This window comes from Ambystoma mexicanum, chromosome 13, assembly GCF_040938575.1.
Source record: "Ambystoma mexicanum isolate Mex_15411 chromosome 13, UKY_AmexF1_1, whole genome shotgun sequence".
Lineage (NCBI taxonomy): Eukaryota > Metazoa > Chordata > Amphibia > Caudata > Ambystomatidae > Ambystoma > Ambystoma mexicanum.
Window position 1 is genome coordinate 684,299,211 of NC_090938.1, and position 26,301 is coordinate 684,325,511.

Here is a 26,301-nt window from a genome sequence, read left to right on the forward strand (position 1 = left end):
TTTTGAGGGGCTGAATCTTTTTGTAAGTTTCTGGAGCGCCGCTCAGCTAAGGTAATTTCTTTCTAACTGAAGTATACCTAACCCTCAGAAGGCCTCAGGCTTCAAGCACTGTGTGAGCCGGAGGATGCAAATGTCTGTATCGGATCCTAATGATCCTCATAGGATATGCCTTTACTGCTTTTTGAGAAGTCCATGACACAGAGGATTGTGGATCCTGCCCGCTAATACATTCGGAGGACCTCCGGAAGCATGTCGCCAAGCTCTTCACTTTGTACCACAAGAGGACCCCTTTGAAGTCTCCCTGCTGTGTGAGACTGCTGTTGGGGAGCCCAGGGGCAAGAAGAAATATGCAAGGTCACTGTCCGAGCAACTCTTTATTGTATTGCTCTTCCTCCTCCAGGAAGTGGAGTCATCATTCTCACTCAAGGGACACCTCCAGGGACTCGCCACCTATGCAGGTACCTGTTCCTACTAAATCCTCTACTCCCGAGAAATGGGACATATTTAGGCATCAGATGTTCAACATCTTTGCCAAGGTGCTAGCATCTTCGGCACTAGAGCAGGGTTCAGAAAACCTCATGGAAACAGCAGCATTGTCCTGCCCACCAGCGTAGAGGCTGTGGAGCAGAGAGATGGAGTTTTGCCTCCTCAGCTGCCCCCCCCCTCAGCTGCCCCAAGTGCAAAACCACTGAGAACTGGACTTTGTCCATCCGACGTCCGTGCGGAGGATGACATTGTCCTTGTTCTTCCTGGAGGCAACTCACCACCACGGAAGCTTGTAGCATCCCATTTCTTCACTACCCACCTGACTATACTCCTTCCTCGCCTCCAGATCCTCCACTATTGGGGTCAGTCAATCAGCTTCTGAGAATAGGCATAACCGAGCTGCTGCCTTGTTTTGAACAAGGGTGGGTTTGGTACTTTCTTTCTGGTTCTGAAGAAAGACGGGGGTCTACATCCCACCATGGATCTCAGGCTCTTGAATTTGTCCTTGCACAAGGTCAACTTCAAAATGATTTCCCTAGCTCAGATACTGCAGGCCCTCGAGCTGCAGGACTGGTTGGTGTAGATGGGTCTCCAGTATGCCTCCTTCCATGTGCCAATCCACCCCAAGCACAGGAATTACCGGCGGTTTGTGTTGGGCAATACACAACGTCAATTCTGAGTCCTGCCGTTCTGTCTTTTCTCGACACACAGGATCATCACTAAACTGTTGACTGTGGTTGTGGCTCATTTCACGAGGGTGGGAATCTATTTTCTCCGCTATCTGGATGATTGCCTAGTTCGAATCTGAATCTGCACCTGGTGACAGAACATCTGTACCGCACATGCTGCCTTTTGCACAGTTTGGGATTCTCTCTGAACTTCAAGAAGTCCGTTGTCTCGCCATCTCAGTCCCACTGCTTCATCTGAATGGTCTTGGAACACAAACCTGAGAATCGGGTTACTGTACTGGAATATTAAAGAAAAACACAATAATAGGACACAGGGGCCCGTGCTTCGAAGGAAGTATCCTTTTATTGCATTTCGGCTGGGAGGATTTGCTTAACCGTGTGGTATGACACAAGGTAGCCAAAAGCAGCAGCACTTATATACAGAAAAAAGAGGGCTGGCTAATAATTCATTACATAGGAGTGTACATAGACAGAACCTACCTTACAATGGTTTATGATCAGCAAAGACCAACAGAACAATCGTAGGTGCACTTTTCCAGGGAGGACGTCCCTTGAATTAGTAACTAAACCAAACACAGGTGAGCACACAAAACAAATTTAGACCTTATGTCACCCTTCCCCAACGCACAAACATTAACCTGATCCTCTGCACAAAATGGATGTCAGCATTAGAACAGACACTATGCAAAATCAAAATGGCACCTATTTAACCAAGATGGCCACTAAGATACATTGGGCCTCATTACAACTCCAGCGGTAGCCGTGCCGGTAAAAACATCAGAAAAAGTTACTCCCCATTCCCATTGAGTCCAATAGGACTCAATGGGAATGGGGAAGACGGTAGCACCGGCACCATTCATAATGGTGCCGGTGCTACCGTCAAAGTCTGCGAGCGGGTGCCTTTCCGCCTGCCAAGTCAGAACCTGCGGGCGGGAGGGCACCCGGCCCGCAAACTTGTACTCTGCCGGTCCGGTAACAATGGTGCCACTAAGCAGGGTTGTAATGAGCCTCATTGACTCAAACAGAAATGTAGTTGCCTTATTACAGATGTCTCCCTTCATTACAAACATCCTTCAGATAGTGCATGTCTTCAATATCAACTTTTGCATCTTCTGGGCCACGTGGGCCCCTGTATCTTGGTGGTGCCAGAAGCTCTGTCGCACAGGAGGCCACTCTAGTGACTATTTCAACATCACTCGTGTCATTTCTAGAGCAACTTGTCAGACATTTGTAAGTTTTGGACAAGGTCTCTCGAGATCATTTTTGGTGGACCTTGTGAAACAACCTGCTGAAAGGGGTGCAGCTTCGGCAACACTGGCCCCAACTGACTGTGATCATGGATGCTTCCATGAAGGGCTGGAATAGGCGTCCCCGACCACATGAACCCAGGGGAGAACCAAAATAATATGTACCAAGAGGGAAGAGGGGTTCACATGTATGCAACCGGAGAGCAAATCGCCGGGATAAACTGCAACAAGCACAGGAGTCAAGTCGGGGGATAGATCAGGTCAAGGAAAGTAAAATTTCATCAATCTTTAATGGACACATATTCAATTATATCATACATAGTGCTGAAATGACAATAAAAGCAGCATAAAAACATACCATCAATACTCCACATTTCCTATTAAAGTGCATATTAGCTTGATAGTATTCCTAACATATTGGAATAAATACACTGGGAAAATTATAATGGTAGTTTGAATTAACTAGAGAAAACAAAAAGGAAAAAATATATATTCAAAAAGAAAAAACCAAAAAGAAAAAGAAAAAACAGAAAAACAAGGGCACTCATCCAGGCAAGACTGAACACTCAGTATCTCCTGCGAGGTGAACAAGTTGTCCCCTATTCAATCCAATAAATTGTTATGGGAAACAGACAAGTGTAGTCGCATCGTAGCTTAATAGAACAGAAGCAATACTTGTCTCCAATCTGACCATGATAGTCTATCATTTCTTTTTGAATATATATTTTTTCCTTTTTGTTTTCTCTAGTTAATTCAAACTACCATTATAATTTTCCCAGTGTATTTATTCCAATATGTTAGGAATACTATCAAGCTAATATGCACTTTAATAGGAAATGTGGAGTATTGATGGTATGTTTTTATGCTGCTTTTATTGTCATTTCAGCACTATGTATGATATAATTGAATATGTGTCCATTAAAGATTGATGAAATTTTACTTTCCTTGACCTGATCTATCCCCCGACTTGACTCCTGTGCTTGTTGCAGTTTATCCCGGCGATTTGCTCTCCGGTTGCATACATGTGAACCCCTCTTCCCTCTTGGTACATATTATCCATGAAGGGCTGGGGCAATCATCTGCTAGATCTTCTGGTGAGTGGACTCTTGTCTCCGGAGACTCGGGAACACATCAATTTTCTGTGGCTGTGGCATACGGGCTGGCCCTGATTGCCTTCAGCACCTCTTTCTGGGAAAGGCTGTGCTGGTCTTCATGGACAACAGAGTGGCCATGAACAACCTCAACAAATAGATATGGGGCCATTGCCTCTGTTCAGAAATAATGTGGTTCTGGGCTCTTGAGAAAGACGTGTCTCTGACAGCGTTCTATCTGGCCGCAGTGGAGAGCGTTTTAGTGAATGCTTTGAGCAGAGATAGTCTTTGGCCAACCACGAGTGGGGGCTCTGCCAGGAAATCCTTACCTTCTGGGGATTCCTTAAGTGGACCTCTCTGCTCCCAGTTTGAACAGGATGTGCGGGTTGTTCTTCTGCAGGGAACTTTGGTGGGCACACTTGTTGTCGAAGGGAACTTCAAACTCCTTTGTACATTCTTGCTGATCCCTGTCATTCTGCTAGTTCTCAGGATGTCGAACGGGAAACCATATTATACCCTCTAGATTGTGTGTATATATATATATATATTGGCCTAGGCCAAGTCGCTCTGTGAGGAAATTTGCGTTGCAAGGTCCTGACCTTAGATCTGTGTAAGCTGCCATTTTAGGTTCATCCGCCATTTTAGATTCTCTCTCTAAAGTCACCCTGTGTTCTAAAATGGTGGACAGTGTCATTTTGAATGTAACATGGCCGTCTTGACCTCTGTGTACAAGTTAATGTGTAAACTGCCTGCAGGCCAAATGTTAGGGTCATGTACTGAGACCTTGTCCTTCGTTGACCTGTGTATAAAGGATTACCTGTACCAACGAGACTAATCCATGAACGTATATCGTGTACAATACTGTTTGAGCATGTTATGTGAACACTTGTTTTACTATATTGTATAAAGTTATGTGCAGAGGCTCAACGAGAAATCCGAAGACACACTGTTGCTATTGTAACTTGTTTGCGAATATGTTAAGGATAACCCCTAAATGTATAGCTGCATAAATTAAGGAACGAACTCGGCACGAACCCTAGATCCTAGACTCATTAACCTGCAAGTGGATTGGACATCATGTTTTGGAGTGTATAAAAGGTGCGACTATTCTGATGTACAGCCCCACTCACTTCCCACACCGAACGGACTGGTATAAGCTATGGTGAACTGAGGGCCTGATAGCTATCCGATACTCTGTTTCTTTGAAAACTGTTCAGCTACTTTGAATACAAATCTGTTTATCTTTATAACCTGCGTTTGGTGTATTTCCTTTTGAAGGTACTCAGCCTCGATATCTTCGTTTTGCTTTCACAGATGGCGCCCGAATAGGGACCCTCAGATTGATGCCAGCTCGTTGAAGGTTGACGCGGCTATCGGACCGGGATTGGACGGTGACAAAAGGGGCCCCTTTCTGAATGAGAAACGACACCTCAGCAGCGCTGCACAGCCGATCCCTCGATGGTGAGCACGCAGTCCGAGTCGGCATCTTGACGAGGGTCCACATATCGAGGCGGGCAGATTTGCCGAAATCACCAAACACGAGGTAAAATTCATTAGAAAAACCTTGAAATCCGATCGGACCTCCTTAGGCTTGATCAGGTCAGTAGTGACCTGATTCTTAAGTATCCTGATAATTTGTTTTGGAGCATTGCACTTGCGAGTACAATTATTGACCAGGTAATACCAGTATTCTGACATGCCTGGGAAATTGTCTGCCTGCTTTAGGGCATTATTCCGCAGTGACAGACAATCTTTGGAATTTAGCCGCCCGGGCGCCACAGGAGGGGTCGCCGGCTTGTACTATGTACTGTAAGCATGGCATTGGTAGTATAGTGTTTAATGATATTTGGCACAGACAAACTAGACATGCTTCCGAACTTCAGTGGCCAATCAAGGGTATTTTTGAAATTCCTCGTATTGAATACTTAGAATCTATATTATTAAAGAAAAAGGCTAGACCTGCAGCATTTGACGTATTACAGAATTGGAAGAAATAAGCTTTGCAGCAGCTTAAGAGTAGAGAAAAACATGCGCGTCGTCATAAGATGAACGCCAAAAAAGCGTTGTTGTATGACCAGGATAAACAGTCAGAGTCTACTAGGAATATGGATAGGGCTTTCTCACTTGGTATCCAGAAAATCTATCCTTCTAAAGACTTTCATGTTTCCGACGAACTTATCGATAAATTGTTAAATGAACGAAGGCCTGGTGCCACAGCGCCACCTGCGTATGTTCCTCTTCCTGCTGCTTTGCCTCTTCCTGCTGTTATTACTCCTAAGCTCCTATCGTTCCTCCTGTCATTCCTCTTCCTCCAGTCGTTGGTCCTCCTTTTGTTGCTGCTCCTCTGCCTGCTCCTCCACCTGCTCCTCCAATCTTTCCTGTTGTACCAGTGATAATACCTCTGTTGAACATGCCTACTCTCTCTCTTCCAAGTGGTCCTGCACCACTTGTAGTAGATCAGGGAGCGGGATCGAGGGTTGTCACTCGCAATACTGTACCTCCAGAGAAGAAACGTGGGTTGATTGAGTGGGCTAAGCATTGTATGGAAAAGGATGATCAAGCTAATGTTTTTGCCACTCTTTCTAATATGGACAATTTTCCTGAGAAAAAATGTTTTTATTGAGGGATTATGGATCCATTTGTGTGTAATGTGGGACAGATTAAACAATACAGATCTCCCTCAAGGATTGAGGGATCTGAACACCTTAGCGTTCTCTAGAGACACTGTGGAGAAAGTACAAGAGCATGCTAAGAGGGTATTTGAGTATAGAAAGGAGTTGGAAAGGTTACAGAATGAGGATGAAGATGAAGATAGTATGTATGTGCAAAAACGGTTCCTTCCTTGTCGCAAATTGATATCTGAGGAAATGTGAATTTGCATGAAGGATGCAATTAGATGGATCTCAGACTCGTCGATAACTCCAGTTGAAGTATATGACACGCATAGTCAGTATACGCCAGAAATGCAGAGGAAAGTGATACAGGTAATGGAAGAACACCTATAGGATGAGTGTGTAAAAAGACAGATTAGTTGTCCTGCAGAGTTATTAAGTATTTACAAGAGAGCTTTTTCATTTGACACTTCGTCAGCTGCTTTAGTGCTCGATTTGGCTCTGTTGCTTAGTAAGTGTTCGGAGTTGCCTACTTCTCAGTTGCCTATGAGATAGTTTCCTCCGACACTTGTCCCAAAAGTTGAGATCCCCTCTAATGTTGTAGCGGGTACAGCTGCTCAGGAAATACCTGCACATTATGTGTCTCAGTTCGTTCACGTCCCGTTCTCAAGACAGGAAGTAAACACCATTAAACAATCTATTCCCGACATTAGGAAAAATCCAACAGGGTTCTATAAAGAAATAGAGTCTGTTTTGTAATCCTCAGTAAGTGATATTGACCTGTTATTCCCCGTACTGCTGCCCGTAGATTTGTGGAAACAGGTTAGGACTGTAGAAGACGTACCAGGGTTAGGAGATACATGGGCTAACATAATTAGACTCGATGGAGAAAGGCCAGCTGGCAAAAGACCGCCTTAGGTGATACTAACTTTGCCTGACAGAATAGTTGCGAGATTGAAAACTATAATTCCCGAAAAGAGAATTATTTGGGACAAGCTTACCGCCTGTGTCCAAGGGAAGTCTGAGGGTGCTACCGAGTTCTTTAATCAGTTCAAACAGGCATTCTCGGACTTCAGTGGACAAGATTTAGGCACAGAGTCTGGGAAAAGATTATTCGTAGACAAATTTGTGCGTGGATTGCTGCCAGACACCCAGTCGCAAATGATGTCTTCCGACAGCGCTTGGCAAGCGAAGTCTCAATCAGAAGTACTGCACATGGCTCAGTACTATGAGAATCGTGTCAATAATGAAAAAGAAAGAGTCAAAAAGAGAAAAGGCGATTTAAAGACAAAAGTATTATTACAGCAAATCGTTAGAGGCCCTAGAGGAGGTATTTCACAAAGTAGAGGTCAGTATGTTCCACAAGGAAATGTGCCCTTGGGTCCTGTAAACATTAACCAGTGTGCCTATTGTAGGCAAGAGGGTCATTGGCGTGCACAATGCCCGATCCTCCGACAGAGGTCAAATAACACATTTGGGAATATGGGTAGACGACCCAGAGGTCGCCTGGGTGTAGGGGGCCCTAGTAGAGGTCAGTTTTCACAAGATTCACAGCAACCTTTTTCACAGGATAATCAGGCACCAAGTGTGGATACTAGAAACATATTTGACCATCCTTCTGCTGCTTACCTCTCTGAAGGACTTCCTTTTGACAATATTCTGTTTCGTTAGGATTGCCCGAAGCAGGGTTTGGAACCTACGCCTATTCCCGTTAATTAGAAAGGTTCCTACATTAAAATGTTAGTGGGAAATAGGAAACATCTATTCTTGATAGATACAGGGGCACAAAAGTGTTCCATTGATCATTCTCGGGTTCCAAACATTCCACTGTCAGGGCAAACCAATGTTTTTGTAGGGTTTTCTGGCACACCGGTTGTCTGTCCGGTTTCTTCACCGGTACCTATTTCTTTGGGTCCGTTTACAGACCATTGTCTATTCCTTTTGACTTCGAATTGTGGAGAGAATTTGCTGGGGTTGAATCTGTTGAAGGAGTTAAATGCGGAAATTCATTGTTCCTCTGATGGAGTGCGTTTGACGATTTCACCACAGCAATTTTCTGTCTCTCAATTCTTGACTAGACCTTTGCCACCGGAATTTAGTGATGTTCCGGAGTGTTTATGGGCAGTAGACGACACTGATGTCAGTGTTTTACAAATTGAGCCTGTTAAGATTGTTTTGAAGCATGGAGTGAAGCTGCCGCACATTCCGCAGTATACGATTTCAGTTGATGGGGAGCAAGCTTTGAAATGCATCGTCTCTGATTTTGTGCATCGAGGGGTGATTGAGGAAATAGCAGGTAGTTTGTGCAATAGTCCGATTTTGCCCGTGTTCAAAAAAGGCGATAATGCAATTCCTTTCCATTTTATCATTGATTTACGTGCCATCAATAAGATCGTCGCTCCACAATTTCCAATTGTTCCTGATGTGACGACAATATTAACTATGATCCCGGCTTCAGCTACTCACTTTAGTGTTGTAGATCTAAAGAATGCTTTCTTTAGTATTCCTATACACAAGGACAGTAGATATTTGTTTGGGTTCACCTTAATGGACGCTCCTTCACATTTACCCGTGCACCACAGGGTTACACGGAAAGTCCTAGCGTCTACAGCAGGGCTCTGAAAGAACAACTTGATACCCTTGAGTTGCCCTCTACTTGTACACTGCTTCAATATGTTGATGACTTGCTTTTAGCTGCCGACTCAGAAAGCGCTTGTAAGGACGGCACTGTGTTGTTGCTTATTCACCTGGCTAAACATGGACATAAAGCTTTGCTTAAGAAATTTCAATATTGTTGCCAGGAGGTCGCCTATGTAGGCTATCTCCTGTCAAAGGAGGGAAGAAGATTGACGCCTGAACGGATAAAACTCATTTCTAGCATGTCTGTCCCAAATACGTAGGAAGAAGTTAGAGCCTTGATAGGAATGGCTTCTTACTGTAGGCAGTGGATCCCAATTTCTCGTTAACGATTAAGCCGATGTTGGCTCTGACGAAGAAGGGCATTTCTTCGCCATTGCCGTGGAACATGGAGCACCAGCATGCATTTGATTTGCTCAAGACTGCATTGTGCTCGGCACCAGTTTTGGGTACACCAAATTATGAAAAGGCCTTTGTGTTGTTTGTGCATGAATGTGATGGATGTGCTTTGGCTGTGTTAATGCAGGAACATGGAGGGAAGAATAGGCCATGCAGTTACTTTTCTTCCGCCCTTGATCCTGTAGCATGCGCTTTGCCAAGATGTTTGCGAGCTGTCGCTGCTGCTGCTGCGTCTGTAAAACAGAGTGAGGGAATGGTCCTAGGCCATGCTTTAACCCTGATGGTACTTCACTCTGTAGATGTTCTATTGAACAGAAATTAAACGCAACACATCACTTCTGCACGGTTGACAAGATATGAATTGATCTTGTTTGAACCACACATCCAAATTAAGAGGTGTTGTGTTCTTAATCCGGCTGAACTCTTACCTTTCCCGCAAGGTAGAAGAGTCACACGATTGTCTTTACACCACCGAACAAGAGACAAAAGGTAGAATTGATCTAAAAATACTCCTTTGAACAATCCACAAGGGGAGCTGTTTTGCAATGGCTCCTGCTTCAAACTTCCGGATGGTACATCCACAGCTGCTTATGCAATCACTACCTTGAGCACGGTCGTGGAAACCAAGAGAATCACGCATAATTCCGCACAGGCTGCAGAGATTATAGCATTGACCCGAGCCTGCAAACTTTCCGAAGGGCTTACCATGAATATATATACTGACAGTCAGTATGCCTTTGGGGTGGTTCACAACTTTGGGAGACTTTGGTCAGAAAGAGGGTTCTTAACTTCACATGGTATAAAGATCGTGCATGGCTCCCTGATAGTACGGCTACTCTCAGTGCTTGCACTCCCTACTCGGTTAGCTATTGTAAAATGCACAGCGCATCAAAAGATCGTAGATGATATAGGAAAAGGGAATGCTTTTGCTGACCAGATAGCTAAACAGACTGCCACTGATCTCTTTTCAGACATGTATACTTCAAGGGAAGCCACCAATGCCTGTACTATGGATGAAGGTATCGATTCTGTGAGGGATATCCAAGCCGATGCCACATTAGAAGAGTAACAAATGGGCTGAGGGCTTGGGGAAACTTGATGATGATGGGTGTTGGGTTGACAGAATCGAAGGGAAATGGCTACTTCCTGACCCGTATATTATGATGATGGTTGTTATGGCTCATGGTCCCACACATATATGTGCCTGCAAGATTACAAAAATGTTGGAAAATGTATGGGTGAATGACAACATCTCTAAGGTAGCTGAATGTTTTGTCCAAAACTGCATGATCTGTTTACAGCATAATGTGGGAAAGGGAACGCCAACTCCTAGGGGAAGTTTTGGTCCAACTTCTGTCCCCTTCGCGATTATACACTTTGATTTTATTGAAATGGAACGATGTAATAAACTGAAATACGTGTTAGTTGTCATTTGTGCTTTTAGCAAATGGGTTGAGGCTTTTCCTGTTAAAGACGCTAGAGCCATGACTACTGCAAAGACTATGTTAAAAGACTACTTCCCAAGGTTCGGGCTACCAAGAGTCATCTGGTCGGACAATGGTCCACATTTTATCGCTGCTGTAATTCTGCAGATATGTGTGGAATTACAGATCGATAAACGGTTCAATTCGGCCAGACACACTCAGAGTGCCGGACTAGTAGAAAGACACAACGGCATCATCAAAAACAAGCTCGCTAAGACGTGTGCTGGCACCACACTAAAATGGCTGGACGCTTTACCGATCGTGTTGTTATCCATGCGTACAACCCCTCGAACTAAGACTGGGCTCTCTCCCTTTGAGGTGGTTATGGGGAGGCCTGCTAATATCTGGAACCTTCCGAAAAGTCGTTCACTGCGAAATGTAGAAAATGTACTTCTTTCAGATTACTGTAGCTAGTTGACTAAAAACTTGTATTTGATTTATCACCAGGTGCGAGAGGCTTTACCTGTACAATATGAGGGCCCTGGTCACAGCATACGGCCCAGTGACTGGGTCCTCACAAAAGCATTCGAGCGATCCTCTTGCCTTGGACCTCGGTGGCGGGGCCCCTTCCAAGTCCTGCTGGTCACGCAGACGGCGGTGCGGGTGGCTGGCCGGAAAAATTGGATCCATGCAACGCACACTAAGAAGATTCCACACCCAGTGCCATACGATACAGAAGAAACAGAACCCATCATAAGTACTGCAACCAACGATCCCGAAGCAGTAAACAGCATCAAGAGTGCTTTGGAGACTCTCCCTGAGCCCGTGGGGCCTGGGAAAACAGCCATTTTGCCTCCACACTCTCCAACAGTTTTGTTTCCGGAAGCTGTTGTTCCGGACTTGCATCCTCTCTTGTTCTTGATACGTTGCTTCCAATGGGAAGTGACGACACGTTGTTCTCAGATCACTCAGTACCAGGAAGCACGAGGTACGAACTGCGACCTACGAAATAGACCTACTGCACGGTTCAGCTGTGCGATCGAGGAAAATCAGCAAGGTCTTGCATTTTTGGCCCGATCTATTGTCTATATGGGGATTCTGTTGGCTAAGGTTTGTGGAAGGACTAAGAAGACGCTCGGCCTGGAGGTCACCAGCTAAAAACATTGGCGTGTTTGTTTAAAGATTACAAAGCCTGCCACCGCTACCGCTCGTACAGGACTGATAAGTGAACGTGTGACCAGCTGCGAAAAAGGACAGTCTATAATATGGCCCCCAAAACGTATTGCTGTTTTTTGATAATGTTAATTGGTTTTATAATTGTCATTGTTTTAGGCTTCTGGTATCTATAAGAAGTACATCCGCTTGAGAATTTGTTATCGACTGAAAATGTACCTACTATTTCTACTCCTTTCGTGCATCTGCACACTCTATCTCCTAGGGATTCTCTGCACAGACAGAGATATCACAACAACACGCTATTACTCATCATGAATGCTACACATGCCATCTTTAATAGGTCCAACTGTTGGGTTTGCTCGCTTTTACTGCAACACAGGGAAAAGGGGCTAGGTTGGTATATTCATCCTTTACCTTTGACAACTGCATGCTATGCTTCTCTTAGAGCACTATTCTTTAGTCGTTGGACCGATAGCATCTCAGGGAACTTCGATGGGACTCATTTGAATCAGTTTGAAAAACGTGTTTTAACTCCCTTGGAATGTTCGCTTTTTGCAAATAGGAGTAAGCTCAACGTTGCTTCTATTAGGCCTTCTGATAGACTGTCTCGTCCTTTCCAATCTTTGATTTCCTTTAAAATGGCTCCTATAGGAAATAAGGATGCCACGCCTCCTTCTTACACTGTTAACCATAGCCCCGATTCAGTTTCTTTCTGCATACAGAGGAATGGTACTCAGCCAATGGGTGATTTTAAAGGTTTCGCCAACGTTGCGAATTCGACTGGGGAAGACAGACCTTTGTATGTAGGCGAACCTGTCTACTTTGTTTGCGGTAATGTAGCATTTCCATGGTTACCCAGGGATTGGCAGGGAACTTGTTACTTAGGGATCCTGTTACCCGGGGTATTCATAGCCAGTACCGTAGAGGTTTCAAAGGCTCGTCCGCGGCGGGACGAGAATGGTGACACTCCAGCACAAGTTCTGGGAGACGTAGCGAAATCCTTTGTGCCATTTTGGGGACACATACTGAACTCAGAGGATATTAGGAGACTAGCGAGAGTACTGGAGAGAACCATCAACCGGACCACTGACATACTCTATAATATGACTCTAGAACAGAAAGCAATAAGGTTAGTAGCACTTCAGAACTGGATGGCATTAGATGTCATCTTGGCTGAACGTGGAGGGATATGTAAATTAGTGGGGTTCCGCTTGCTGCATTTTCGTGCTGGATTCCTCCCCAACTATCTTCAAGGCAATACAGAATCTGCATGTCCTAAATTCAGAAGTGCATGTTCCCGAGGGAAACTGGGATCTTAGCGCTTGTGTCTGGGACTTCTTGCGATCTTGGGGTTGGAAGGTACTTTCGGTCTTGCTGATCATTTTGGGAATTCTGTTGTTCCTTTGTTGCTGTATACAGTGTCTTCCTGGTATATGTTCGATGCTAGGGGGATGTTTTGCGCGCAGGCGATGGGTACTTTAGGACGCAAGGTATACGCCCCAGGCAAGAACTATAGTGAATATGTGTTGAAAGCAATTCTGGTAACCAATCTAATGGCGATTGATATCTCCGATGGTGATTCAGGGTGTAGTTTAGCGCTTGGCATAGGCCAAAAGGAGGGTTTGTCGAACATGAAATGTGAAATCATATTATACCCTCTAGATCGTGTGTGTGTATATATATATATATATATATATATATATATAAATATATATATATATATGTATATATATTGGCCTAGGCCAAGTCGCTCAGCGAGGAAATTCGCGTTGCAAGGTCCTGACCTTAGATCTGTGTAAACCGCCATTTTAGGTTCATCCCCCATTTTAGATTCTCTCTCTAAAGTCACCCTGTGTTCTAAGATGGTGGACAGTGTCGTTTTGAATGTAACATGGCCGTCTTGACCTCTGTGTACAAGTTAATGTGTAAACTGCCTGCAGGCCAAATGTTAGGGTCATGTACTGAGACCTTGTCCTTCGTTGACCTGTGTATAAAGGACTACCTGTACCAACGAGACTAATCCATGAACGTATATTGTGCACAATACTGTTAGAGCATCTTATGTGAACACTTGTTTTACTATATTGTATAAAGTTATGTGCAGAGGCTCAATGCGAAATCCGAAGACACACTGTTGCTATTGTAACTTGTTTGCGAATATGTTAAGGATAACCCCTAAATGTATAGCTGCATAAATTAAGGAACAAACTCGGCACAAACCCTAAATCCTAGACTCATTAACCTGCAAGTGGATTGGACATCATGTTTTGGAGTGTATAAAAGGTGTGACTATTGTGATGTACAGCCCCACTCACTTCCCACACCGAACGGGCTGGTATTCGCTCTGGTGAACTGAGGGCCTGATAGCTATCCGATACTCTGTTTCTTTGAAAACTGTTCAGTTACTTTGAATAAAGATCTGTGTATCTTTATAACCTGCGTTCGGTGTATTTCCTTTTGAAGGTACTCAGCCTCGATATCTTCTTTTTGCATTCACAAGGAGACTGCGAAAGTTTGGGTCCACATCGATTCAGATCGCTACGTACTAGGCCTTGAAGATGTGGTACTTGTAGCTTCTGGTCTTGTTCATCACCCTCACTGGCTCTTCCCAGTGAGGGGTGGAGCAGCTCTCCAACACAGAGAGACGGGTAAGTCCTTCATCTGAACCTCAGCAGCTTAGCCCTTAATGCTTCCCTGCCAAGAGACTAAGGTATAAGTAGTGGGGCTTGTCAGACTATATCTTGGATGTGCACTTTGAAAAACAAATGGAGAAAAACCAAGTCATAAGAGGGCAAACTTAATTTAAAAATCCTCTTCAGTTCAGAGGGTATAGCTTGATACTCAAGGGAAAGAAAAGAAAGGCTTCTACCAATCCACTACCACAAGAGCTCAATCCCAAACAGCTGGACTCTTCAAAATACACTGTTAAATCACCAACCCTGAAACCTTGACAAACCTCCCCACTCCTAGCCAAGACTGGGCTGACAATGTAGCTTTAGCTTTCCAAAGATTAAGAAAATCCAGAACACTATAGACAATTTCAACCTTAACTTTTCGACAGCCCCACCGCTCAACCCCAGCATCAGTCAACCTACAGTCAAAGCCTTCACGGCCACATCAGCATGGGAAGTAGAAAAGATAATAATGAACATGAAGGCACCCTCCACTCAAACCGACCTTTGCCCAAGTCTCCAAAATCAAAGAAAATAGATTCCTACAAGCCGTCCACATAACACACCTCAGGAATACCTCATTCTCAACTAGCTCGTACACCAGCAAGCTAAAAAAAAAAATCAATAGTCCGACCACTAATAAAAAAGATTCATCTTGATGAAAAGAATCCATACAACTATTGACCAATCTCTAATCTACCATTCATAGCAAAAATCATGGAGAAACTAGAATACAACCAAATCGCTCAATTTCCAGAAACAGACAGCCTCCACCGCAATAATCAATTCCATTTCAGACACCACAGAAACACTAAAACTACACTTCTATACATGAGAGAACACATCCATCTCACAGTAGATAACACTCCTACCTGACTGGTCCTTCTAGACTTCTCTTCAATGTTTAACACTGTCAGTCACTCCTTAATTCTTAAACACCTACATTTCCACCTACCCATACACGACTCTGCCCTAAAATGGATTGAGTCTTTTCTCCAAAACTGCACCACTACGGTAAAAGCCAGAGAATTTCTATCAATCCTCGAAGAACGTACTCAAGTAGTGCATCACGGTTCCACCTTATTCCCATGGCTCTTCAATGCCTATATCAAGTCGCTCATGCCCATTATAGAACAATCCACTTCCACATTTCCACAATACACAGATCACACAAAACCTGCCTTCTCCATTTCACCAAACATTGAATCCAACAGCTCCAATGGGCCTCAATACAACTTTGCCGTCTGGAAACAAGGGTGCTGGTAAGCTTACCAGCACTGTTGTTTCAGGATCGACATATTACAACTCTGCAGGCGGGTGCCGTCCAGCCTGGCAGGTCGGCAGAATGGCACCCGCCCACAGAGTTGTCACGAGGCACCGGCACCATTATTAACGATACCGGTGCCTCTGTGGTCCCCACTCCCATAGAGTCCTATGGGACTCTATGGGAATGGAGACTTACAATTTACCAGCGCCTGACTTTCTGGTCCACTGGTGTTGTAATCTCCGGTGCTACCGGGATGTCAGGGGCCAGTATATCATTACGATCCGGCGGCAACCCGCCGGTATCACCGGCACATTTACCGCTGGACCCGTAATGAGGCTCAATGACTTCCAGACATACAAAAATGGGTGCCCCCATGCAACTTATGCCTCAAGCCCAACACAACAGAGGCCATGGTCTTTGGCACCCAACACATTCCCCACCTTCCTTTTATATGGCCCTAGGAAACCCACTTTTACCTACTTTAGAAGCTACTTTATTAATCTGGGAATCCTAGTAGACATTGACCTATGCCTTAAACCACATTTAAAAGACCTCACCAAAAGAAACAACCTCCTACACATCCTCATAAAGATACTCCCCGACTTGGATCTTCACCAAAATATCATCATCACCAAAGCCCTAATACTCTCCAAATTCTACACCATCAAAACACTATTCAAAGACTGGTGCACTGCCAACCTTCAATCACAAACCTAACACACCACCTGCTTCAACCTTCATATACCTAACATTTCAGCCCCATGTCTCCACTCCCACTTTCATTCAGACACCCCTTTTTCCCTTCTTTCATCTCTCTTTTACCACAATAGCACTTAGCTGATATGCACTTTCAGACCCTATAGCACTTTTTTCCTCTTTATTAAACTGCACTCACTTTCATTCAAACTCTACCCTCCCTTCACCGTTCCTCTCCCTGTAGACCCACTCCCCTTGCCGCCCTCTGTCCTTGATCCTTTGTGCTGTTTGGGACAATGTTACAATAGCCTCCTCTCTCTCTCTCTTCCCATGTTTCTCTCAACATGTCAAATGCGTCCCTCTGGTCTCTTCTGTACAGGACTTCACATGGGAAGAATCATAGGGGGGTCTTCAGGGCTTTTCAGATTGCAAATGTGGCCCACGGGCTCATCATGTCCCAGTTTGTACCATCTGCCTCCACTTGTTTTCTTAGGATGCGTTTAAGAGTCTTATTAAAGTGTTCTACTAAGCCATCCATTTTCGGATGATATACAGATGTCCGCAGGGTTTGTATTTGAAGAATATCTTTACCCCTCCCATGATCTTGCTCATAAATGTAGAGCTTGATCTGTCAGAACATCCTTAGTGAAGCCTACTCGGGACAGAAAAGGTATAAGGTGTTTTAATATCTGTTGGGATGTGTTGTTGCACATAGAGAAAGCCTCAGGGTACCGGATGGCATAGTCAAGGATAACGAGGATGTATCTGTTAACCAGTCTAGATGGTTCAAGTGGTCCTATAATATCCATACCTATCCTACAGAAAGGTATGTCTATGATAGGTAAGGGTTGTAAAGGTGCTGGGGAAGGACGATGTGGGGTAGTTTTCTGACAGATAGAATAGGACGCAACAGAACTTTTCGCGTCGGCATACACCCCTTGCCAGCAGAACATATTCACCACCTGGCTTTGTGTCTTGGCAGTTCGCAGATGTCTGGAGATGAGTCGCCACCTCTAATGCCACTCTATGGTGACTTCTGTGAGTGACACTTTGGGACTGAAGAACTCCCTCCGAGTTGTTATCCCCTCTATACAGGATCCCTTACTTGATAAAAAAAAAATGGGCCTTCTTTTCCTCTACCTTCTACCTTAGGGATCACTTTCAGGAATGTTTTGGACAAGCTGGGATCAATTCTCTATGTAAACGCTAGATTTGGGATAATCTCAGTATATTCTAAGGTAGTTGTTTTGGGAGATCAGGGACTTAGTCAGCCTCTCCAAACCATGTCTTTCCCCTTTTGGTCTGGTTGGCCCCTCCCCCACCAAGGAGTTTGGGAAAGATGGCTCTTTCCAGGAGTCCTTGGGCAATCTTCTCACCTGCCTCGATATGATATGGGTGTTGGCCATTACTATGAATTAATACCTTCACATCCCCTCTATAATAAGGATCTACCACTCCAGCCATTACGTCTAGCTCATGTCTCCAGGCCAAACCTGATTTTGAAACTAACCTGATAGGTTTTCTGGGAGGGGCAATTAGTATCGGGTCAGTAGGAACAAGTTCTATCTGTCTAGGATCTATCTTTATGTCCCAGCTACTGGAGGAGATGCCAAATCCTATAGACTCTGAAGTGGCGGTTGATGGGATAGAGGCTCGTTCATTGAGTCTAGTGAACTTAAGGGTACCCCAGTTTTTATCAGCAGGACTGGATCCCACCTTTAACACCATATATAAGGGTGCAGAAGTAGACTTGGGGACACTAAGGTGGCATGCTTGTTGGCAGAGACTTTTATATAACAGAAAATAAGGAACAACCCTACCTGGCCCTATAAATAGGAGGGGTTTCCTTGCTTCAAATAAAACTAAGGATAATGTCAGAACATCCGTCAAAAGTAAATAGTCCACTGTCCTCTGTCCCAAACCTATTTCCGTCCCTTATACTTCAAAAGAAAAAGAATATAACAGGTTTTGCCCTCACTGCAGAAGGGTGGCCCCTTCCTTCTGGATGGTTTTAGGTAGTTCATTAATGATGGGGGAATATCCTTCTTCGACTGGCTGTCACTAGGCCTTTCTATATAGCTCCACACAGATGGGTAAAGTCTCTCCCTTCCCAGAGCCTCTTCTAGGCTCTCTTTCAACAGTCACAATGATATCTGGATTTTTACCAGAGGATAAATCTTACCTCCTCTGGTCTTCTCTCGACTTTGTTGGTCGTCTTCTGACTTTTGCTCTCTTGCCCTGATCTTCTGGTCATGCGGGTCCGAACCCCTTTCTCAGCTTTCAAATGCCTCTTTCTCAGGCCCAGTTCACTATCCTGCCAGGCATTGGGCCTCATTACAAGTATGGCTGTACAGTGACAACGGTGCCGGTAGCGCTACTGGCACCGTTGCTACCGTACCGCCATATTACGAGCTGTGCTCACGGGTGCCTGTCAGTCCGCCAGGTCTGACCTGGTAGGCAGAGCGGCACCCGCAAGCACAGCAAGTCGGATGCAGCGGCACCATTGCATTTGACATGCACCGGCACCCAGCAATTACTGGTTCCGGCAAAGTCAGAATACCCCGGTGATTCCTAATTGCCAGCTGGCAGATTTTTTCCCGAGTTTGGAGTTAGCCGTGCCGGTTTTACCGGCAAGGCTACCTCCAACCTCATAATGAGGCCCATTATCTTGCACGTGTAATTCTTCAAACTTCTTAATCTTCACGTCCAGACCCCTTCTTCAGGTTCAAAATGTCTCCCTCCAAGGCCCGGTAAACTATCCTGCCAGGCATTGGTCCTCATTACGAGCATGGCGGTAGCCGTACCTGTATGGCAGGCACGGCTACCGACATGCTCGCTACCGGCACCGCCACCGTCACCAGCAATTGGGCAATAACTGGCCCATTAAGAGTTGAATGGGCCGGTAATTGCCCATTTGCAGGTGGCGGTATTGCCGGGCTCCCGATCCCCTTTCTCTCCCATAGGGCAGAATGGGGATGGGGAGCATGGATGCACTGGCACCGTTGATAACGGTGCTGGTGCAATTACGAGTTATGCTCGCGGGTGCCGCCCAGCCCGCCAGGTAAGACCTCCCGGGCTGTCAGGCACCCGAGCACATAACTCGTAATTCGGCGGGACGGTATGACGGTATGAACGGCAAGGCACCGGCAACGTTCATACCGTCACCGCCAACATTATAATGAGGCCCATTATCTTGTATGAATAACTCTCCAAACCTTTCAACATTCCGGTCCCAAACCCTTATCTCTCTTCTGGTTACTTTGGGGTGCTTTCTCACCCAGTATGTTTTGTTTCTCCCCACTGGGATGAGGAAGATGGTCCTGCACTTCCTCCCGACCACAGCCGTTAGGGTTTCCCACTGCCTTCCAGGTCCGCCTCTGCATACCTTCTGACTTGGTTCATGAAGGTCCCGGTCCTCGGCCACAACGGCAAGCTTCTTGGAATTCCCCTGGGATCTTGTGGTCTGCGCTCAGCTTTAGGCAGCTCCACCACACTTATTTCTTGCCATATGTTGGATCTCGCCTGGACTACTCGGTTGGCTTCCTTCCTGCCAGCGGACGTCGGGTGTCCTAGCCTTCAGGTGAGCCTTCGCTCTGTTCAGCCTTCTCGGACAGCGACTTCCTTCTCCTGGTGTGCAGCATATCCTCCCTGTGCGGCTTTGCTCCCCAGCTCGATGCTCCTCTGGGGCAGGACTGACTCTGAGGAGAGTACATCATCGTTTTTGTTATGGTAAGTCGTCTTTCAAATCTCGGATAGCTAGTATATTTGTCTTGGTTCTGCATAGGGCTTTTAATTGCCCTGTTCTTCTTTGTTTCAGTACCTCTAGAGCCATTTACTCTTCCTTTGTCACAGTACTGTCTATCTGATAGCCAGGGATAGTTTGCATGAAGTAACTAACAGAAGAAAGAGGAGACACCGAAGGTGGGGGCGCTTGGGCCCTATCCATGTTGTTTGGTGAACAATACATGGCAGGATGGTGGTCAATATACTGCGTTCTCCCTTGATAGTCTTCCATTCTCCCACGGATGGGGTCCCTTCCCATGGGATCTTCCCACTGAGTAAGACTATCGGTCAGCGGCCTCACCTCACTGGCATCGTGGGAAGGGTTCCCCTTTGGGGGAGAAGTGACAACATCAAGGGATTCGTCACATAAGCCATTTCCTCACAGGTCCATCTGGAATCAACAATAAGTACTGCTGATTTGTCAGAAACAATTGATCGCTTTTCCTCTTTCTACGAATCTGAGTTGCTTCCATGTCTCCCTGAAATTTAGAAATGAGTAACCCCTTGATGGTGTTGCTCTGCACACTCAGATCCAGGCAAGCGGTCCATTAGAGTTAGCTAATTAGTCAAAGTTTTCCACGCAGTCTAAAATCAGAGACTGTTACTGTGGGGGACTCCACAGCAGGCTAAATCCCACAGTAGGGTTTGCAAGCACCCGTAATTCATCCATAGCTAATGTAAGCCCACCTTTTTCCACACTGGGACTACATTGCCCATGCTCGGAGGCCACTGCATTTGTCACCCCCTTAATGCAAGGTTGTTGGAAAGATCATTGTCTTGTCTCGGAGGAACTGATTCCCCCCCTTACCTTCAACAATTGCTATCCACACGATGTACCTGAGGAGGGGGCTATCGGAGCAGCCATGCTCGCAGGGCGGTGACCTCTGCCTCACAGCCCTGCAGCCTGATGCTGGCTTTCCCAATCCCAGGATGCCACCAGCTGCCTTGCCAAGACTACACCACACCAGTTTTCCTTGACCCCACCCCAGTCCCCGTACTCCGCTAACCCAGCCCTGCTTACCTATGGCCGCCTCCCCTGTCGCCTGTTCTCTGCCACTACCTCTGTTCTGCATATTCGCCTCTGCGGAAGTGACCATCATGGAAAGGGAGCATGGACTACATCCCCTATTTCCCTTGTCCATGGTGGCAATTTATATTGTAATCTTTTTAATGTTGAAAAATGGTCAACGTGCCCTTTTCCAACTTGAATGAAACAAGCTATTGACACCTTGGAAATCATGCTAGGGTACTAATAGCTATAAGTCCCTCTGCGGGTGGGCATTACTGGTCATGTAATGGTGCCTGAGCTCACATTAAGGGCAAAGCGAACTCAGGCCTATGGCCAATATTTGTCAGGTAATACCTGCCCACCTCAGGGCTTATTGCTTAAATATGGCATGTCTCCCAGGATGCATTGGGGTGGATTGCCAGATGGTTACAGAGTACCCTACGGTGGCAAGACACCCATGACATCAAGCAGGAGATAGACTGGAGCGCGACCAGCATTATTGCAAGTATTGAACTCCAAAATGACCACCCAGGCTTTATAACCTTAGTGACCCATGCTCTGCAGCTGTGTCCAAGTCAGAATGAAGGATGGGCTGAAGGCCCTCAGACTAATCATACAACAAAATCAAGGGAATCCCCACTGATCAAGGAATACATTAGGGAGTTAGTTTCTGCTCATTCAGCAGTGATCATCGGAAGCTGAAGGAAGATGGACTACATAACCCAATCATGTAACTGCCCCTGACAGACCACATGTTGGGATACTGAGAAATCACTGATGAGCTTCAGTGGCCACCAGGACCAAGGAAGTAGAAGCAGATGGCCAGAGGCTTGAATGCTTCTGCTGCTATTTTTTTTACAGTTGCTTTTGTTTACAGAAAGAGGTTTATTCCTCCTGATAACTATTTAAGCCGTTCATAAAGCCAGCAGGCTACGTATATGCCTCTTAGAACTATTGAGGCTGCTGACAAAACCAAGAGGATAGAGTTGTCTCTGAGAACATTTTAAGCCTCTGACAAAGGCAAGAGGCCAGAGATGAGCCTCTGAGAAATACTGCTTTGTTCCAATGTCATAAGCGACTGATCATAAGCCTCTGGGAAAGCCTTAAGACTCAAAGTTCCTTGACAAATACCTTTTTTAAATGTAAAAGCACCCCCTTTTCTGGTCTAAGTGCAGAAGGAGGTGCGAAAGGGACTTGCTTATTAGGACATTTTAAAAGCAGGTTGCACCGGTTTACCAGACCAATTGGGAAAATCGCAGAGCTCAAACCCGGTAACACTTAAAACCCACAACTCACAGAATCCCTGGTTTTCTGTTTCCTATCCAAACACTCCAATTCATTCCTCTCCACGTCTCTCTAATTATGGGTTGTCACACTCCCAGACTATGTGGTCCAAACACTACCGTTCCCACAATCACCCCTGTTTATTTTCCAACAATAATCCTGGTAGTTCCCATTTGTTCCACACCTCTTTCAAATCTTACCCTTCTGAATTTACCAAACCCCCTCATTCGAAGGTTATAATTTCATAAAACACTGTTTCCCCCTGCTGGCCCGCAGGATATTTGTGGGGTAATTCATAGAATTCAGCGCACAAGTGGCGCACGCGGCTGGCGCACAGTGTGCGCGTGCGAATCCCTGCGCCAGCCGCGTCCGCTAAAATCCATTTCCGCGCACAGCGTATTCATGGATTCCAGCCACCAAAACCAGCCGTGGCGCACAGTGGCGCAGCGACCCTGCAGCAGCGCCAGTTACGCCCCCAAGAACGCCTCTCGCGCAGGGAAAAGCCAACAAAATCCCCAATCCAGCGCAAAGGGCTGCGCTAACCCTGTACCAGCACGGCAAGCGGGCTACGTGTATCACTGGGGTGCGCGGGAAGTACCTCACGCGATTGGCCCCGTGCGAGCACGGGTACGCGTATTTCAGGGGTGCGCGGGAAGTTCCACACGCGATTACCGCAGGGTACGTGTATTTCAGTGTTGCGCGGGAAGTTCCACACGCGATTTTAGCAGGGTATGTGTATTTCAGGGGTGCGCGGGAAGTTCCACACGCGATTGGCCCCGTGCGAGCAGGGTACACGTATTTCAGGGGTGCGCGGGAAGTTCCACACGCGATTCCAGCAGGGTACGTGTATTTCAGGGGTGCGTGGGAGTGCACCGGAAGTACCACACGCGATTGGCCCCGTGCGAGCAGGGTACGTGTATTTCAGGGGTGCGCGGGAAGTTCCACACGCGATTCCAGCAGGGTACGTGTATTTCAGGGGTGCACGGGAAGTTCCACACGCGATTTCAGCAGGGTACTTGTATTTCAGGGGTGCGCGGGAAGTTCCACACGCAATTGGCTCCATGCGAGCAGGGTACGCGTATTTCAGGGGTGCGCGGGAAGTTCCACACGCGATTTAAGCAGGGTACATGTATTTCAGGGGTGCACGGGAAGTTCCACACGCGATTTCAGCAGGGTACGTGTATTTCAGGGGTGCGCGGGAAGTTCCACACGCGATTGGCCCCGTGCGAGCAGGGTACGTGTATTTCAGGGTGCGGGGGAAGTTTCACACGCGATTTCAGCAGGGTACGTGTATTTTAGGGGTGCGCGGGAAGTTCCACACGCGATTGGCCCCGTGCGAGCAGGGTATGCGTATTTCAGGGGTGCGCAGGAAGTTCCACACGCGATCTCATCAGGGTACGTGTACTTCAGGGTGCGGGGGAAGTATCGCACGCAACATCAGCAGGGTACGTGTATTCCAGGGGTGCGCGGGAAGTTCCACACGCGATTGGCCCCGTGCGAGCAGGGTATGCGTATTTCAGGGGTGCACGGGAAGTTCCACACGCGATTCCATCAGGGTACGTGTATTACAGGGGTGCGCGGGGAGCACCACACGTGAATTGCACGTGTGGGTCCTCCCAGGTGTTCCCTCTACCCCCTCCACGGCCCCTGCAGGTGGCTCACACCACAGGGGCCTACCCTGCACATGTCCTGCAGGCACCCCATCCACCATGGCCATGCCCCCCAGCCAACCCACATGTCTACTTGCACTACTGCCCACCAACGCATGTCCCCCTGCACCCCCAGCCACCAGGGGCACCCTCCACCAGGCCCCCACCCATGTCTCCCACCACCCCCACCCCCCAGCACTGTGGGGCACCTGCCAGCAGGCCCCCACCCATGTCCAACTCATGTTCCCCACCACCCCCACCCCCCAGCACTGTGGAGCACCTGCCAGCAGGACCCCACCCATGTCCAACTCATGTTCCCCACCACCCCCACCCCCCAGCAGTGCAGGGGCACCCTCCACCAGGCCCCCACCCATGTCTCCCACCACCCCCACCCCCCAGCAGTGCAGGGGCACCCTCCACCAGGCCCCCACCCATGTCCAACTCATGTTCCCCACCACCCCCACCCCCCAGCACTGTGGGGCACCTGCCAGCAGGCCCCCACCCATGTCCAACTCATGTTCCCCACCACCCCCACCCCCAGCAGTGCAGGGGCACCTGCCAGCAGGCCCCCACCCATGTCCAACTCATGTTCCCCACCGCCCCCACCCCCCAGCACTGTGGGGCACCTGCCAGCAGGCCCCCACCCATGTCCAACTCATGTTCCCCACCACCCCCACCCCCCAGCACTGTGGGGCACCTGCCAGCATGCCCCCACCCATGTCCAACTCATGTTCCCCACCACCCCCACCCCCCAGCAGTGCAGGGGCACCTGCCAGCAGGCCCCAACTCATGTTCCCCAGCCAACATGTCATCACAATCTAGATCCCTGGTCCCTATGGTCAGCCTCCAAATGCAAAACACCCACCCGAGTATTGCATCCACCCACTCATAATTGGCAATTACATGACAGAACACCAATTGCAAGTTCCGAAACAAACACATTTCCCTCACATACACCCAATGGGTGTCAGTGAATCTCAAAACCCATATCATGATATGCATGAAACCAATGAGATGATACTACACATTGAAGTTTGATAAAAAAATATGTATTAAAGGAAACATAAATAGAATCAAAAATAAAGAAACATAAATGGGAATGTACAAAAATGAAAAGAAGCATGTCCGTGAAAAAAAGCAAAACCAAAAATCAAAATCCAAAGTAATGGTGTCCAAAGTCACTGTCCACAAAACAAAATCCGATGGGAAATAAAATTGAAAGCCATTGCTCCATGGTTAAAATGTGAAAGAAAAATACAATCCAACAGTGAACTATGTACATACCATGCCATACAAGCCATGGTCCATTATCCCAACAAAAGAAAGGAAACCTATCTAACTACACTAACTACACTAACTAATAAAATAAACTATATTTCTATATACAAAAATGTGGCCAATGTCCAAAAGGTCCAAATTAAATCCAAAAAAAAATGAAACCTAACACTACATACAGAACTATGTACAAGGGCAGCGGGTTAGTTTGACGGCTCACTTTTGGATGTCCCGGGCCAGGGCATCATCGAACTCCTGCTCAATGTCCCGGAGGCGGTCCTCCTCCATGGCCCCGAGGGTCCGCAGGGCCGTCGACGTGTCCACCTCCAAACCCCTGCGGATTGCCTCGAGGCACTCGGCCCGCCTCAGGGCCCTCGGCATGGAGTTCTCCGCCCTGACCATTGTGAGCGTGCCTCTTCCGCCCGCTGCCGCTCCGCATCTATGGCGTGGCCCAACCGCTGCCACACGGAAGACACTCTCTGTCCTGGGTCCTCCTGCCCTCCGGCCGATGCCTGCCCCTCCGATGTTGAAGGCCCTGAGCCTTCATGGCTCCCACCACGTTGCTGCTGTGCCTCTGCCCGTGCACTGCCTCCTGCTGCCTGCACATCCTCCGCCAGCTGGGGTGCAGTCGTTGATGTGGCCACCCCTGCTGGACGTCCGACTCCCGACTGTGGCAGGGATGCCTCCTCCACCAGCTTGGCCGCACCGTCAGAGGCAGCTCCACAGGGCACCCAGGTGACTGATGGGTGGGAAGATGGCACGGAGGACGACTGGCGCGTAGGGGGTTCAGTTGAGGAGGGGGTTGTAGCAAGCCCCATCATACGGAGGAATCCGGCCTGGGTGACCTGTCCCAGCAGGCTGACGTGGTCAACGAGCCATTCGAGATGACGTGCAGTCTCCTCATG